Source organism: Anthonomus grandis, chromosome 14 (assembly GCF_022605725.1).
Source record: "Anthonomus grandis grandis chromosome 14, icAntGran1.3, whole genome shotgun sequence".
NCBI classification, from domain to species: Eukaryota; Metazoa; Arthropoda; class Insecta; order Coleoptera; family Curculionidae; genus Anthonomus; species Anthonomus grandis.
In genome coordinates, this window is record NC_065559.1 from 9,017,848 (window position 1) to 9,034,476 (window position 16,629).

Consider the following 16,629-nt stretch of genomic DNA (forward strand, 5'->3'; position numbering starts at 1 on the left):
GGTAATATTTCATGAAGCTTTATATCTACCTTATCTTTAATTAAACTTAAAATTTTTAGCTGATTAAGAGAATCATTTTTATAAAAATTCTTATCATTTTCTAATACTAAGGTTAAATTATTAGTTTTCTTATCTAGTTGTCCTATCTCTAAAATTAACGGATTAAGGTTAAAATAGTGTATTAGATTATAGCTTGATTCTTGAATTTTAGCAGATCCTAAATTTATTGGAATTAAGCCAGCATGGCTACTTAGGTTTCTAATTTCTATATCGTCGTTTCCTTGCATTCCCACGATGAACGTGAGCAATCTAAAAGAAATAAGATAATTGAAAATAAACAACTCTAGTCGTTGTTATCAAAGGAATAAGGTTTCTTACGCGGTCTTTTTAAATTATTCATGTGAATCTTTTTATCAAGTTCTGTGGAAACCGTTTTTTGAACATTATCAGTAGTTTTAAGAATTGTCGGTTTTTTAAAAACATTAGCGGTTTTTTGTCTTATGTGTTTTCTCACATATGCTTGCTGATCAGGTGCAAATATTTCAGGGTCGTCACGATTTTTATTGCGGGTTTCAATTACAGTTTCTTTATTATGATGTAATTTTTCGTTTATTTGGGAATAGAGCAATTTAACTTTTTCTTTATGCGAATTGACATAATCGTTAATCAATAGTTGATCAAGTTTTATATCAAAAGGACTATTTTCCGTAATATGGCCATTAACTATATCAATTGGTTTAAATTTTGTAGATGAGTGGATTGTATGATTATATGCGAGAACAGAGTAAATCATTTTTTTTATTAGTGGGTGTCTTTAAAAATCCAGTGGTATTTAGAATTCGAATATGCTCTAAAATAGTTGAATGAAATCTTTCTATCATACCATTTGAATCAGGATGATTTGGACAAATGAAATGGATTTTAATTTTGTGTATATCAAGTAATTCTGAAATTAATGAATTTTTGAATTCGGTTCCATTATCGGTAATTATTTGTTTCGGTACAGAATGGTGGGAAAAGAAATTTAATAAACAATCAGCTACTTCAATAGATTCGGCTGTAGAAATTGGGTAAGCTTGCGCATATTTTGAAAAAGAATCAATTATAGTTAAATACTTGTTTTTTTCAACAGTAAAAACATCAATATGGAGAATTTCAAATAGTCGATTAGCTGTCGGTGTAACATTCATTTTTACTTTGACTGGATGGCGTTCATATTTACATTGTTGACAGATTTCACAATCATTTATAAAAGTTTGTACAGAATGTTTTAAATCTAGCCAATAGTATTTTTCTTTAATCCTTCTTTCAGTTTCATCTATTCCTCGATGGTTTGTTTTTGATTCATGATAATTTTTTATAATTTCTTTTATATCGTCTTTGTGTGTGACATCCATTAATTTAGTTAAACAACGCTTTAATTTTAAAGATGGCCATTTAAACGTTTTTCTGATGACTTCACAAAAAGGTTCAAAAAACTCAGGATTTTCGAAATATAAGTGATATTGCAAGCCTGGCTTTACATAATCTTTTATAAAATTTATTATATCATTATCGAAATTATTTTGGGATATTTGTAAATTAATTCGTTTCTTTTTTTCAAACAAAATTTTAATTTTGGGAATTGCCGGGGAATGTAAAACAACAGATATTATTATTTGGTTTAACCCGTAATTAACTGGTGTCTCAACGATCGGTATACCTACAATAGGATTTTGTTCAGCATTGGTATGAACAGTGTCGTCATTTGCGTTATCGTCATTAGGAATATCAGGTTGCACTATATCGTATGTGTTTTCGACGGGAAGATTTTCAGGGCCTTCGTTTGTTTGGGGGCATTGATCTGTAGGGTCATGTTGCACAATCATTGAAATATTGTCTTGGTCAGGGTTTTCATTTTCTGGGTTTAAATTTTCGGAATTTTGAAGAGACTGATTAAATTCCTCAATATATTTACTTAAATTAAAATTTGTATCCGTATCATTGGTGTGGATTTCTACACGTGAAAGGGCGTCGGCATTTGTATTTAGTTTACCCTTTTTATAATAAATCGTATAATTATATTCATCTAATTTAATTCGCCAACGTAGTAATTTTGATGAAGGATCCTTTAGTGAGAATAACCATTGTAAAGGTTTATGATCCGTAATTATGTTGAATTTTCGTCCGTAGAGATAAGGCCTAAAGTACTTCGTAGCCCAGACAATACAAAGAAGTTCTTTTTCTATGGTTGAATAATTGACCTCACTATCATTTAAAGTACGTGATGCATATGCGATTGGTAGGTCATTACCAATTGGTCCTTGAGAAAGCACAGCACCTAGTGCTATATTGCTTGCGTCCGTTGTTAAATTAAAGGGTTTGTTAAAATTTGGATATTGTAAAATAGGGTCGTTCATTAAAAGATTTTTACAGGTTTCAAAGCAATTTATAAATTCAGCGTTATGTTCTATAGTGGCTCCTTTTTTTAAACATTTGGTTAAAGGTTTAGTCAATTTAGCGAAATTATCAATGAATTTCCTGTAATAGCCTAATAATCCTAAAAATCCCTTAATTTGCTTAGTAGTTTTTGGAATAGGATAATTTTTAATGGCTTTAATTTTTTCGGGGTTGGGTTTGACACCTGAAGGGGTAACAATGTGTCCTAAATATCCTACTTCTTTTTTTAAAAAATCGGTTTTATCTAGCTGTAATTTGAAATTGGTTTCACGAAGACGTTGGAAAACGGCGCGTAATTTATCGATGTGTTCTTGTAAAGAGGTAGAGTAGACAATTATATCATCAAGGTAAACGGCACACTTTTCGTTTTGCATTCCACGAAAGACATTGTCCATTGCGCGTTGGAAGGTCGCGGGGGCATTTTTCAGGCCAAAAGGCATACGCAGAAATTCGTAGTGCCCATTCTCACAACTGAAAGCAGTTTTCGGAATGTCCTTTTCGTTCATTGGAATTTGGTGGAAACCACTCGCTAGATCGAGGGTTGAAAAATATTGACATTTACCTAGCTTATCGAGAAGATCTGTTATATTGGGTAGAGGATACCGCATATCGATGGTAATTTCATTCAGTTTTCTGAAGTCTATTACGCATCTCCACTTTTGTTTTCCGCTAGAGTCAATTTTTTTTGGTACTACCCAAATTGGTGAGGACCATGGGGATACACTGGGTCTTATAATATTTTGCTCCAACATCTTTTTTATTTGACGCTCAACTTCTTGTTTGTGAATAAAGGGATATCTGTATGTTTTCGAATAAATGGGTGTTTCATCTGTGGTTTTAATTTCGTGTTTTACCTGACTTGTGAACGTAAGAGGAGTATTTTCATCATAAAAAATATCAGAGTATTCTTTACATAATTTTAAAATTGCAAATTTTTCTTCTTGATTCATATGATCTGTTCTGATTAGTTTTTCCGGTTTAAAATTAGGAGATTTATTGGTAAAATTATCGATTAAGTTAAAATCAATGGATTCTAATTCTTTTCTTTCAAAGGGTTCAACTTTTATGGGTTCGGAAAAATCTAATAGAATTTGATCGGTAGAGCTATTTAAGATAGTGGTGAGGGCTATGCCATTCTTTGCAATAGAGAGACTTTCTGGGATTTCACAATTTCCTATTTTTTGATATGGAATAATGATTTCACCATTTTTGATTGAAGTTTTAATTTTTATAACTTGTTCGCATCGGGGTTCTACACTTATTTGATTTAGGTTTCGTTTTGTGTTTTGGAAAAGTAATTTTATTTGAGCATAAGGAGTACGTAAGTAACCATTGCCAAAATCTAAATTTGTTTTTAAAATTTCAAGATTATCTACTCCTATAAGACCATCAAAAATGTCATGGAATTTAAATAAAAAGAATTTTAATTGTAAAGGTTCGGGTAAGTTAAAAATTCTGGATGTTGGTATAAGAGTACTAAATTTATGAGCTGACATTTCTTTTCCACGAGATACAATAAACGGGTCTTCTATTATATCCTTTTTGTAAAATTTGTTTGCCAAGTTAGGGTTAATGAAAGATCGAGATGAACCGCTATCAATTAAAAATTTTAAATTATGTTCTGGAAATATAATGTAGGGTAGTTTACTGGTAGTAATTAAATTGAAGCTTATTATAGGAGCTACTAAGGATTGGTCTCCTCTGGAGGCTGTTTTGTAAAATTTTCTAAAGTTTCGGGTTCTTGTTGATCGTCATATGCTTCATACAGAACTTGGGAATTATTTTGATGAACCTCATCATCAAAATTTGTGGGTTCTTTTGAATCGCAATAATAATTATCATCATAATCATCATAATATTGATTAGTCTCAGTATTATATAATTCTTCTGATACAAAATTACGAGGGCCTGAGGGCACAAAGTGATTTTGTCTAGTTTGGAAGTTTCGTTGTGATTGATTAGGGTTATAAGTTTGCATAGATTGATTATTTCTAGAATTCTGGGAGAATTGTCTAGAAGTTATGCTCATAGGCGTCGGTCGAGGAAGATCTTTTTCTCTCATTTGATTTGGCCTAAAAACGTTTCGATTTTGGGGTGGTCTACCAAAAACTTGTGAGTTTGTTGGCAGAGGACGTTGAGGTAAAATTCTAGGGCGTATAGGAACTGGTTGAGATGGAAAAACATTTTGTCTTATAAATAGATCATGGGGTGTACTTGAGTTAAAATTATTATGATTATTTAAATTTGGTTGGATGTAGTTGGGTTGTTGTATAGATTTATTAAAACTTTGATTATACTGAGGTTTATTAATTTTATTATTATTCTGAAAGTATAAGCTATTGTTTTCTTGATTTACAAATTGAGAAGCTTCGGCTAGGGTTCTTGGCCGCATACACCGAATATTTGTCCCTAAAGGCTCTTTAAGACCTGATACAAAGGTTTTAAGTGCTAATTCTGAGTACATTGTACGTTTTAAATTTTTAGCAACATCTGTAATTTCATGACTATCAATATATGAACAAAGTAAATTCAATAAATGCAGTACCTTATCATAAAACTGATTGGGATTTTCATTTGAATTTTGCCTAAGCATAACAAGGTCGCGATTGAGGCAAGCCTCATCTCTTTGATCAGCAAAATTTCTTTCAAGAGTTAGTTTAAGATCATTCCAAGTACTTACATTTTGAATATTTACCACAATTTTAGCATTTCCAATTAATTTACCTATTAAGCAATTAAGTAAATAAACATTTTCAAATTTATTGGGATCCGTTTGATCATAAAAGTGCTTAATTAAAGTTTCACAGTTTACGAGATATCGGTTAAGATCATTAGGGTTCCCATCAAAATTCGGGACACAATTTAAATATTCCGGTTTAAAAGTGGGCATCCTAGTATTTAAATGTAAATTTTCTAAATTTAAATTATTATCTAATGGTGAGTCAACTGAAGAGATTTTAAGATTATTCAATACAACGCTTAATTCATCTATATTGGACATTAACTTAATGAGCTGTACTTACATAAAGGCGATGGTCATTTCTATAAGGGACAGTCTAATATTCTGCCTCCTTGCGTAATTAGATGATTTGTATCTAATCACCGATGAATCTCCAATAGTGGTCTTCTTGTTTCAGCAATTTTCGATAAATTCACTGCAGATACCTCCACCGAATTTTCATCAAGTTTCGTATAGTCCGATTAATCGTTAAAACGAACGTTCGATACACTAACCGATCTAACTCCGGACTATCCTACCGACTGCGCCATTTAACTATATTAACAACCAAAACGCCTTTTTAAAAAATATTATTTTATTTGAAAAATTAATTAATACAAATTACATGCTAATTGTCTTAGCAACTTCAATTGACTAACCCGATAATAAACAATGAAACAGTTTTGTTGTAATAAAATGCAGGGTCAGCAGCTAGTGGCTTCCATGGTTGTACAGGGTGGCTCGTCACATAACTCGTAATTCACATGCATCATGTAAACACGACGTTGCTGCTTGTGTTGTCTATCCTTTGACTTCCGTCCAAAAAACCGCCACCGAAGGGAGCGTAGGGCAGCGGCAGTGGGCAGTGGCAGGCATAGGCAGCGGCAGCGCGAGCGACGTGTTTACATACTCGCGTTGCCAACTTCCCTGTCTACTTCCCTGCTCACTGCCGTGGAAGTGAGCTGCATGTAAACCGGGTAAGAGAAGGTTTGATGTGCGTTTTTTCAAATTTTCCGCATTTAGTGTGCTAATTACTGAATTACTGATTTTTTTTTTTTTGTTCACAATATGACGTTAAAAAAGTAAGTATAATTTTTATAGTTTTGATAATTAAATTGTTCTACTGCAAAGAATTTATTGTAAGTGATGTAATTCAAGATATTTTATATACCCAATACGAATATTATTGAAAGTTACTAAATGATTTGATCATTTTAGGTTGTTCCTATATTGGAACACTGAGGACAAACGGGGACATAATTTTTTGTTTTTATTGTAGGTATTACATGACCCAACAACTAATTGATTTAGTTGAAGATGAGCAGTTTTGGAGTTTTGGATTATTCCAGCCACAAAACAGAATAGGTGCGCCCTATGTCACAAGAACTCGACTAAGATGTGTGAGAAATGTAACCTCAATTTACATGAGGCTTGTTTTAAAGGCTATCATGTGTCCACTTAATAATTATTTTATGATTTTTTAAATTAAACTTGTCTTTTGTTCATAAAAATTAAAGTTAGAGTTAACGCACGCATGTGTTCCCAGTATTCCCAAAATGGAACATCAATTTAAAAAATAAAAAAAACATTTAGAAACAAAAAAAAACAAATTTTCACAGAAAAATATAACTAGTTAATTTGATTTTTTTCTAAAAATATAATTTTCAAAAGTTTTGCAAAACTCAGGCATAACAGGTAATTTTAATTTATTTAAACTTGAGAAAAAACGAGCTATACTCTATTTCAGAAGTGTGTAGAGCAATAAAACCTCATTAGGTATGCAAAAGTGGTACCTGGTCATCCACCAATATTTTATGCCACTACCTTAGTTGGGTATTAGTTTCAATGTAAAATTCTTTCTTTTCGTTGATTGCAGGTAGTGCCACCTGGTTTTGGGTCAATTTATGAGTTTTGCCCATTGTTACCCACTGATAAACATTGAAAACGGTTCGCCAAAGGCGTGCAACTGGGACTTGTTTTTTACCTTATAATTAATGTACTTAAATGCTATTTTATTTTAGAAAGTTACTTTTGTTTAAATGGAATAATATATTTTTTTCACAAATTTATTGAACATAATATGTAGAGTAAAACAGTTGAAAATGTCACTTTTGGATCTGGCACTTTTTGAACAGTGTATAACAATTTTAAATTATAATAGATTGTAGTCTTCTTCGTCATCTGACGAACTGTCATCACCTCTTGACATTATAATTAAAGGATCGACTGTCTGATCGATGAGGTTGTCAAGGTCCCACATTTTGTCCTCTTGCTTAATTACATGCTGGACTGCTTTTCGCCAATTCTCTGGTGTCGCTTCCGTAATGGCTTGATCAAACAGTAGCTTAACATCTTTTATTTTAAAAGTCGTGTTTTGTCTTGCTACAAATTCTTTTACCTGCGCCCATATCAGTTCTATAGGATTTAGTTCGCAATGATATGGCGGTAAGCGCAGTACAGTTATATTATATTTTTCGGCTATATCTTCCATGGCGTATTTCAAGAAACGAGTTTTGTGTTTGCTATTGCCAGCAGTTCTTTTTTTATCAAATTTGCTTCAAACGCAATACCTTTTGCAGTCAGCCAATCGATAATTTCTTGCTTTCTCCAACTTGAAGTTGGCGTCTTCTCTATTCGCCGTGAATGATAGCTTGCGTTATCCATAACCACCACCGGATTAGCCGGAAGAAATTTTATCATTTCACCAAAATAGTCCTCGAAAACGTCTGAGTTCATGTCTTTATGGTAATCTCCTGTGCGAGTCGACTCAAAGGTTAGCAGACCTTCTTTTAAAAATCCCTCTTCGCTTCCAATATGTGTGATTATAAGTCTTTTTCCTTTTCCCGAAGGTACTTTAATACCCGTAGACAGGCCTTCTATGAAAGCTTGGCGAGCACTGGTTATATTTTTGTCTTGCCACATTTTTTGGACTATATAACCTTCGTTAATCCACGTCTCATCAAGATAAAAAACTTTCTTTTGCTCCCTGCGGTACTGCTTGATACTTCTCAAGTATTGTCGTCTCCAACAAACAATTTCGTCGCTCTCCAGTAAAAGTGCTTTGCGGTTATGCTTTTCCCAGGCAAAATCCATATTTTTTAAAGTTTTCCATAAAAGTTTTCTACTTATCAACGGAATACTGTCATCTCGGCTAAGCTCCATTAAAATTTTGTCTAGGGTGGGTATTTCCTTTTTAAAATAAAAAGAGTGAACTTTTCTTCGAATTATACATTTAGCATTTTCATCAAGGACTTTTGTAGGTCGTCCTGGCTTTTGCTTGGAAGATTCCACTTGACCTGCTACTTTTCTTTCCCGCAACAATTTGAAAATGGTGGACTTTCCAATTCCACTCATTCGAGAACATTTTTCAACAATTTCTTGCACAGTAAAACTAGGGTAATCGTGTTTTATGCAATCATGTACATTTAAAATAATAACTTTTTCACTCAGCGATAGTGGAGAATTTTTAGTACATCTTTTCATTGTACTGAATACCTCTATTTTTTAAATATTGGGATAATAATATTGTGATTACACTACAGCGTAGCAGTGACTACTAACGTTTAAAATATGATTTAAAAGTATTTATACTCTGTATATATTACCTGACCCCATTTTTGCATGTTACAAAGCGTTAAAAGATAGGTACCTATAAAAAAGGATTAAAAGTATTTATTTAGTATTTAATTTCTTTCAAAATAAAGGCATTTAATCCGTGAAAATTAAATTCATAAATATTATAAGTACCTGCACCTATGAACTACTACGAAATGTAGCCAAACAGAACGGAATTCCCCAGTTTATTGCTCTATACACTTCTGAAATAGAGTATAATTGGATTATCAGCGAAACGTCAGCGTCCAATTTCTTTATCTTATTAATTATTTCATAAGCTCAAACACATCACAAATACCTTCTGGAATTGGTATATTACGTATAATTATTGATAAGCGAATCAACATTTACCTACATTAAAAATTTATAATAAGGAAAAAATATAAAAAAGGGAATAGATAAATAAACTATTCTTGATTTGAAGCAAAATCAGAAAGGAAACTTCTTATGGAACCATGTAGTCCATATGAATTTGAATCTGACAGTATTAATTACAAGATAAAACTGAGATTAAATATTTAAAAATAACAATTTTATCCGGCTATTTTATTGATAACATTCTTTATAAATCAATACTTAAGATAGGATTCATTCAGTTACATACGTCTTTCCTTTAATCGCCACATTGAGAACTTTTCAAGTACTATACTTATTGTAAAATATAAAGAGAAATCTAAATAAACTTTATATAAATGTTATGGTATTTATTAAACTAATCATAAAAATGGAGAATATTTTTCAGATAAGAGATATTTTAATATTATTATTTTTACTAATGATAATATTATATAAACCTATATATAGAAATACTTGATTTGTCTTCCTTTCTTAGGAAGATACAGGGTGCTACAAAAAAGCCTAAGGCAAATATGGCATCTAAACTAGGTAGACGAGGTAGAACAAAAAGTTTTGTAGCAAAGTTAAAGGGTTACGAAAAATTTACCAACAAAAATATTTTTATATATAAAGGGTGGATTACAAAAAAGTAATTTTAAAATATTCATTGTTTCTAAATGCAATGCCCTGCATATTATTCTACAAAATGATTAGGCATGTAGAGAACTTTACTGGCGAAATATTCCTTTAAATGGGAGTTTTTGAGTTAAAGGGAATTTTGTAAGATAATTATCAAGGGGTCCTAGATGATTATTTATTAGTGTTTTCCAGGATTAACTCTAACAAATTATTTTTATATTTTTTTCTTACACTAACAGAAAGCAGTTTTTGATCTGAGTAACTATGGATACAATCTAGACTGACAAAATTTGTATACTATATCTAATAAACCTGTTTTTAGACTGGCAGTGATATTTTGTATTAAAGCGTTTGTTAGGAATTTTACAAACGAGTTAAAAAAGTAAATATGAATATTTCAAATTTTTTAAATGAATCGCCTAGTATATATAAATACATATGTGTACAACATAATATATATTTACGTTATTAAATTTATACGAAAATGTTTTAATTTTTTATTTACATGTCCTAAACCATTTCCTTTTTAAGATATCTTCACTTTTGTATAAGTTAAACATAAAAAGCGTTTATAACACTCATATACAGATCGTGTTATCGTGAGCTACGCATTACCCAAAATAATGGCAACAGCGCTTGGTTGCAGCTTGCAGGCGGCGGAATTTTTTGTTTTAATTTTTTGAACCGGGAGTCAGCAGACTTCACTTTGCTGTGTTACTGCACGTTGCATTAATAATTTTTGAGCGTTATTTTCGTGTTTTTTTCACTATGGCTGTTTATACCTCTTCCGAAAGAGTTCAACTAATTAAATGTGTTATGGAGGCAATTCGGCAGTACAATGTAGAGATTTGTTTTCAGTGACATTTGAGAATAGACCAATTCCTTGTGCAAAAACGGTTTTAAATGTGGTTACAAATTTTGAGACATCTTTTTGTCTTTAAGATTGTAAAAAATGCCACACAAAACGTCAACAACCACCTGTTGAAGTGGTCCAGGATATAGAACGGCGGGAAGAAATGGTTTGCAGTACCCTAGAACTTGATTCGACACGGTCCACTAGAAGTGTTGGAGAGGAACTGGGAATGAGCAATAAAACTGTTTCAAGTATTCAAAAACTCAGGAAATATTTCCTGAAGACCAGTGGCGAAGAATGGAACTTTGTGAAACCATGATGAAAAAGGCAAACGAAAACGAATATTTTTAAAAAAATATGTTGTTTTTTGATGAATCTTCTTTTCTATTACATGGCCAACGCAATCCTTCCATTGTTCGTTATTGGTCTCAGGAAAACGAGCACTGAAATTTTCAGTTTCGTATCCAGTATCCTCAGAAATTGATTGTTTGGGCAGGTATTTTGGGCGACAATGTTATAGGGCCATTTTTTATTGATGGCACTTTAAACGCCCAAAAGTACCTTGAGTTGCTGCAAAACCAAGTTCTTCCTGCCATTCAAATCCTACCTGATGTAGACCTGAGATCGGTTTATTTTCAGCAAGATGGCTGTCCTGCTCATAACGCGGCTAGGGTAAAAGAATTTTTAACAAATACTTTTCCTAACCGCCTTATTAGTGGGACTGGTGATATTAAATGGCCTCCTAGATCTGCAGATTTGTCTCCAAATGACTTTTATCTGTGAGGTTACCTTAAGCAGACCATTTACAAGCATGAATTTAGTAGGCCAACAAATGTAGAGGAGTTGCGAAATAAAATTGTCAAAGGTGCCAATTCCATTTTACCTAAAACTCTTTTGGAGGTGAGAGATAGCTTTTACGATAGGTTAAGTATTTGTTTAGCGAAAGAAGGCGGTTTATTTGAGCCTTTTATTTAAATAATGATATGTTGTTAAGTTTGTTTATTAGAGTTTTATTTTTGACTTTTTATTATATTTTTATTAGAGTTGATCTTTTATTTTTTATTAGAATAACGCTTTAATTTTCATTATGCAAAACACAGCATATTAAACATTTTAAGATTACAATTCTATGCGGGTTTTACACATTGTCATGTCTGTAAAACCCGCATTAGAATAAATATTTTAAAAATGCCTGGATTTTCCCGTAATATTTTGGGACATTTTGTCGCCAAACGACGCACCTCCCACGAAAGTCAGATGTTTACTAGTCCCGTCAGAGACAACCAAAGAGACGCGCAACTGTGCGCTAATAAAATATCCGATTATTTTCCATCATCTCTCGGTCTCAGAAGTCAGAACATCATAATTATATTCTGAGACAGAACGGCTGATTTTAATTAAAATAAATCATTAAATGCTTAATAGCCGAGGTTTGAATTATGGCGGCAAACGCTATCTGCGCCATCTACGTTCACCTTTCACGAAGAGAGACAAAGATGGAAAATAATCGGTTATTTTATTAGCGCACAGTTGCGCGTCTCTTTGGTTGTAAGAAACAATACAAGAAACAATATCATTTGTGACTCAGTCTCTCCTAAACAACATAAACATCGAAAAACGTAATAGGATTCTGACAATTCTAAAATTTTCCTTATCGCAAGATTTGTTCGTATTTAATAAAATTTTTTACTTACAAAAAACTGGGCTGGCAATCGTAAATCCTTTATCTAAGACCTCTATATTCTTATAGCAATATCCTATATATATATCATATATATCTATACCTATATCCTTAGTCACATTTATTAGTGATATGAAATACCGGGCGTTCTATTTACATTCAGCAAGTTATTACTCGTATAAACTATAATAATTTAAAACAAATTTTTGAACAAATAAAGTCTAAAATTTAATAGTTTAGTGTTTCTCAGTGGAAATATGAGAGAAAATGAGAAAACGCATGTCTTTATTGAAATTGTCTCAGTATTTTCACAAAACACAAAATATTTCAAAAACTTTAATGTCTTACTATTTATCTGCCACCTAATACTCTCATTGAAGATAACAGGTTCCGGTTTGACTATATCTCTGTTCCTAACTGTATACAAAACCAGAATGTTTTAATCATGGGTAATTTTAATATCAAGATCCAGAGTCTAGAGCCAAATGTTAATACAAAGGTGGCTTTGCTGCATGACTTTTTGGCATATTCTATATCAATTTTTTAATATTTGCAATATACAGAGTAATATCCTCCTTGATCTTATATATCTTGTCCCAGAGGAGGCTTATCATCCCTCTGTTGCTATATTATTTAGAGCAGAAACCAATAGGAATTATAACGTTAAACCAAACTCTCAAGGTCTTAACTATAATATTAGAAGGGCTAACTTTCCCATGCTATATCCGCTTCTCTGAGGTTCAGTGGAACTTTCTTCATAATTTTAATGGAGCAGTTTTCAGTTTCTATGATGTCTTGAATGATATCTTTGACAGAGCACTTCTTCGTTATAGACATCGAAAGAATAATAAGTATCACTATCTTAGCTGATATACTGCTCAAATTGTAGAAGCTCTTAGGGAGAACTAAAGGCTGCATAGTAGGTGGAAAAGAACTAAATTATTATCTGAATATAATGCTTATAAGGCATTGCGAGCATCCATAAAGTCCTATATTGATGTAGCGTATTAGGTTTATATGGCAGCTACTGAAAATTCTATACTGATATCATGATGCCAGAAAATTTTGGAGATTTATACAACAAGCAAGAAATACATCTAGAATCCCCAATATTCTGAATTACAATAACAATATTCATATCTATGAACTAAATTATTTGACGGTTTGACAGCGTTCCCTCTTTTCTCCTACGTGATTGTGCTTCTTTTCAATTTGTCACTACGTACTAGCATGTTTCCCAATATCTGAAAACAAGCAAAATTTGTTCTATCTTTAAGTCAGAAATATGGTGAAGAACTATCGCCCAATCTCTTTTTTGCCTTATTTTTCGAAAGTCTTTGAGACCTGCACTTATAGCAAGCTGTTTCATCAAATTAAACATCTTATTTTATTTAATCAGCATGGTTTTTGTCAGTGTAGATCAACAGTCAATAATCTTATATCATTTCTGCGGAACGCACATGAGGCTATAAACAACAAATACCAACTTGATGTAATCTACACAGATTTTGCTAACTCCTTCGATAAATTAGACCAGTTTTTCATTTCCTGCCCATTAGATAGACCTGAATTTATGGGCAATGGGTTTAGATCATCTAATTACATTGCCTTAAGTGGTGCTTCCCAGGGGAGCAACATTGTTCCATTTTTGTTTTTGATCTTTATCAATGATATTTCCACAATTATCAGCATTGAGTTTCTACTGTTTGCGGATGACATGAAGATTTTTCGTTTTGTTAAGAGTCGTCATGACTTCATGCAGCTTCAGGCTGTTCTTGATAGGGTTTATGAGTGGTGTGAAATTGACAGATTCCCACTTAATCTTCAGAGGTGAGATTGATTTCAGCTACGTAATAAATTCAGATACACACATAACTTCAGATCTCTTATCAACTTTGAATGTTGCTATTCCCTACATCCAAAAAGACACAGTGTATTTCATCTTGACACTTATGGCACTAATTTGGCCAAGAAATAGCCCATATACAGGGTGTTCCGTTGATCATGTAAAAAATTTCTAGGGCAGATAGAAAACGTCAAAAGAAAAACAAAAGTTCATATAAACATGGGTCCGGAAAAGCTTCTTCAGGGAGCTAGAGCTCTTTGAAAATAACCTTTCAAAACTAGTTTTTTTTTAATAGCTCCGGAACTACTTTAGCTACCGCAACCAATTTCGGAAGGTAAATTATTGTTAGTACGTTTATTCTTTTGAACCTACTAAATAAAAAAAATATTTACCAGGGGCTTCAGAATCAGGGGGGTATTTGGTAAATTTAGGCCCTTTAGAAAGACTTTAATTTCTGCCCATTTGGGCATTAGATTTTGATATTCCTATGCTTTTTACATAAAAAAGGTGCTTCTAGTAAAAGTCGGTAAATATTAAATATCACCGTTTTTGTGAAAATTGACGAAAAGCAAGTTATGAGATACAAAAATGAATTACCTATTATTATTAATAAATAATTTAAAAAAATCTGACGTAAATAAAAAATAAATGTATAAAAAAAAGTCAAGGTAGCCACTTTATTAAATTGGTACTCAAATTAATTAACTGTCACTTTAATTACCTTGAGACATAAAATGTTTAAATGATTTTAAGTGTAATAAAAAACCAACAAATTAACAAGTTTAGAAACGTAAACAAATTTTATTAAAGATTGGTATTACAAAAATAAAGTAAAAATATTAATTGCTCAAAATGCCGGCCGCCACGATCGATACATTTATTGTATGTAAGCACCATATTAAGGTTGACGTGGTTAAAAATATTAAGCGTGGTTTGGATTAGTTCAGCAGCTGCGGAAATTCTGGCCACCAGGTCTTCTTCTGACTCGACTGGAGTTTCATATACGAGACTTTTCATATGCCCCCAAAGAAAAAAATCTAAGGGTGTCAAATCTGGTGAGCGCGCTGGCCAGGTGACAGAGCTTCCGCGGCCAATCCAGCCCCTTTCAAAATTTTCATTTATAAACTCGCGGAAAATAAGTGAAAAATGAGCTGGCGCTCCATCGTGTTGTAGCCATAAGTTCTGTCGTATATTTAGGGGCAGATCATCTAATAGTTCTGGCAGTACATTTCTTAAAAAATTTAAATAAATATTTCCCGTTAAACGAGGAGGCAACATGATTGGACCAATTAAGCGTTCTCCAACAATGCCGGCCCACATATTGACCGAAAACTTATGTTGATAGCTCCTAAAATGAATACCATAAGGGTTTTCCTTACTCCACAAATGATTATTCTTAGAATTAAAAATGCCTTCTTTTGTAAATAAAGCCTCGTCAGTAAAAAGGACATATTTTGGAAATTGAGGTTCTTCTGTACACCGGTCAAGAAACCACTGGCAAAAATTCACGCGGGGCATAAAATCATTGGGTCCTAATGATTGCACCTTTTGCAGGTGGTAGGGCCGAAGAAGATGTTCCTTAACAACGTTCCATACCCTAACATGATTTACATGCATCACATCAGCTACTGCTCAAGTACTTACTGATGGGTTATCTTCAAATCGCTGAAGCACTTCTTCCTCAAAATCCGGGATTCGGATGTTCCTTTGCGCGCCATTATCTTGGCGTTTTATTTTAACGAAGCCAGTCTCCCTGAGCCGTTGATTGACTCTTTCAAAAAGTGTATGAGCTGGGATTCGCCTTTCGGGAAACCGCTCTTCATATAGTCGAGAAACAGCTCTACCATTACATCGAACTTCCCCATAAATTGAAAGCATATCGGCGTATTCAGCAAAAGTGTAATCTTCCATTACTTAACCGTAATAAAAAGGGAATTAATATCATGTAAAAAATACTGACAGTGGCAATGAATTAGCATTATTATTATTATTAAAATAATTAATTCAGGTGCTGTATCTTAGTTTGGTTTTAGTCAATTTACACAAAAACGGTGACATTTACCGACTTTTACTAAGAGCAACTTTTTTATGTAAAAAGCATAGGAACATCATAATTTAATGCCCAAACGGGCAGAAATTAAAGTCTTAAAGTAATGGGCCTAAATTTACCAAATACCCCCTGATTCTGAAGCCCCTGGTAAATATTTTTTTTATTTAGTGGGTTCAAAAGAATAAACCAACTAACAATAATTTATCTCCCAAAATTGGTTGCGGTGGCTAAAGTAGTTCCGGAGCTAATAAAAAAAACTAGTTTTTAAAGGTTATTTTCAAATAGCTCTAGTTCCCTGAAGAAGCTTTTCCGGACCCATGTTTATATGAACTTTTGTTTTTCTTTTGACGTTTTCTATCTGCCCTAGAAGTTTGTAACATGATCAACGGAACACCCTGTATAGAGCATGCAATTGCTCCATTGATGTTTAGCTAAGGATTGATGTTAATCT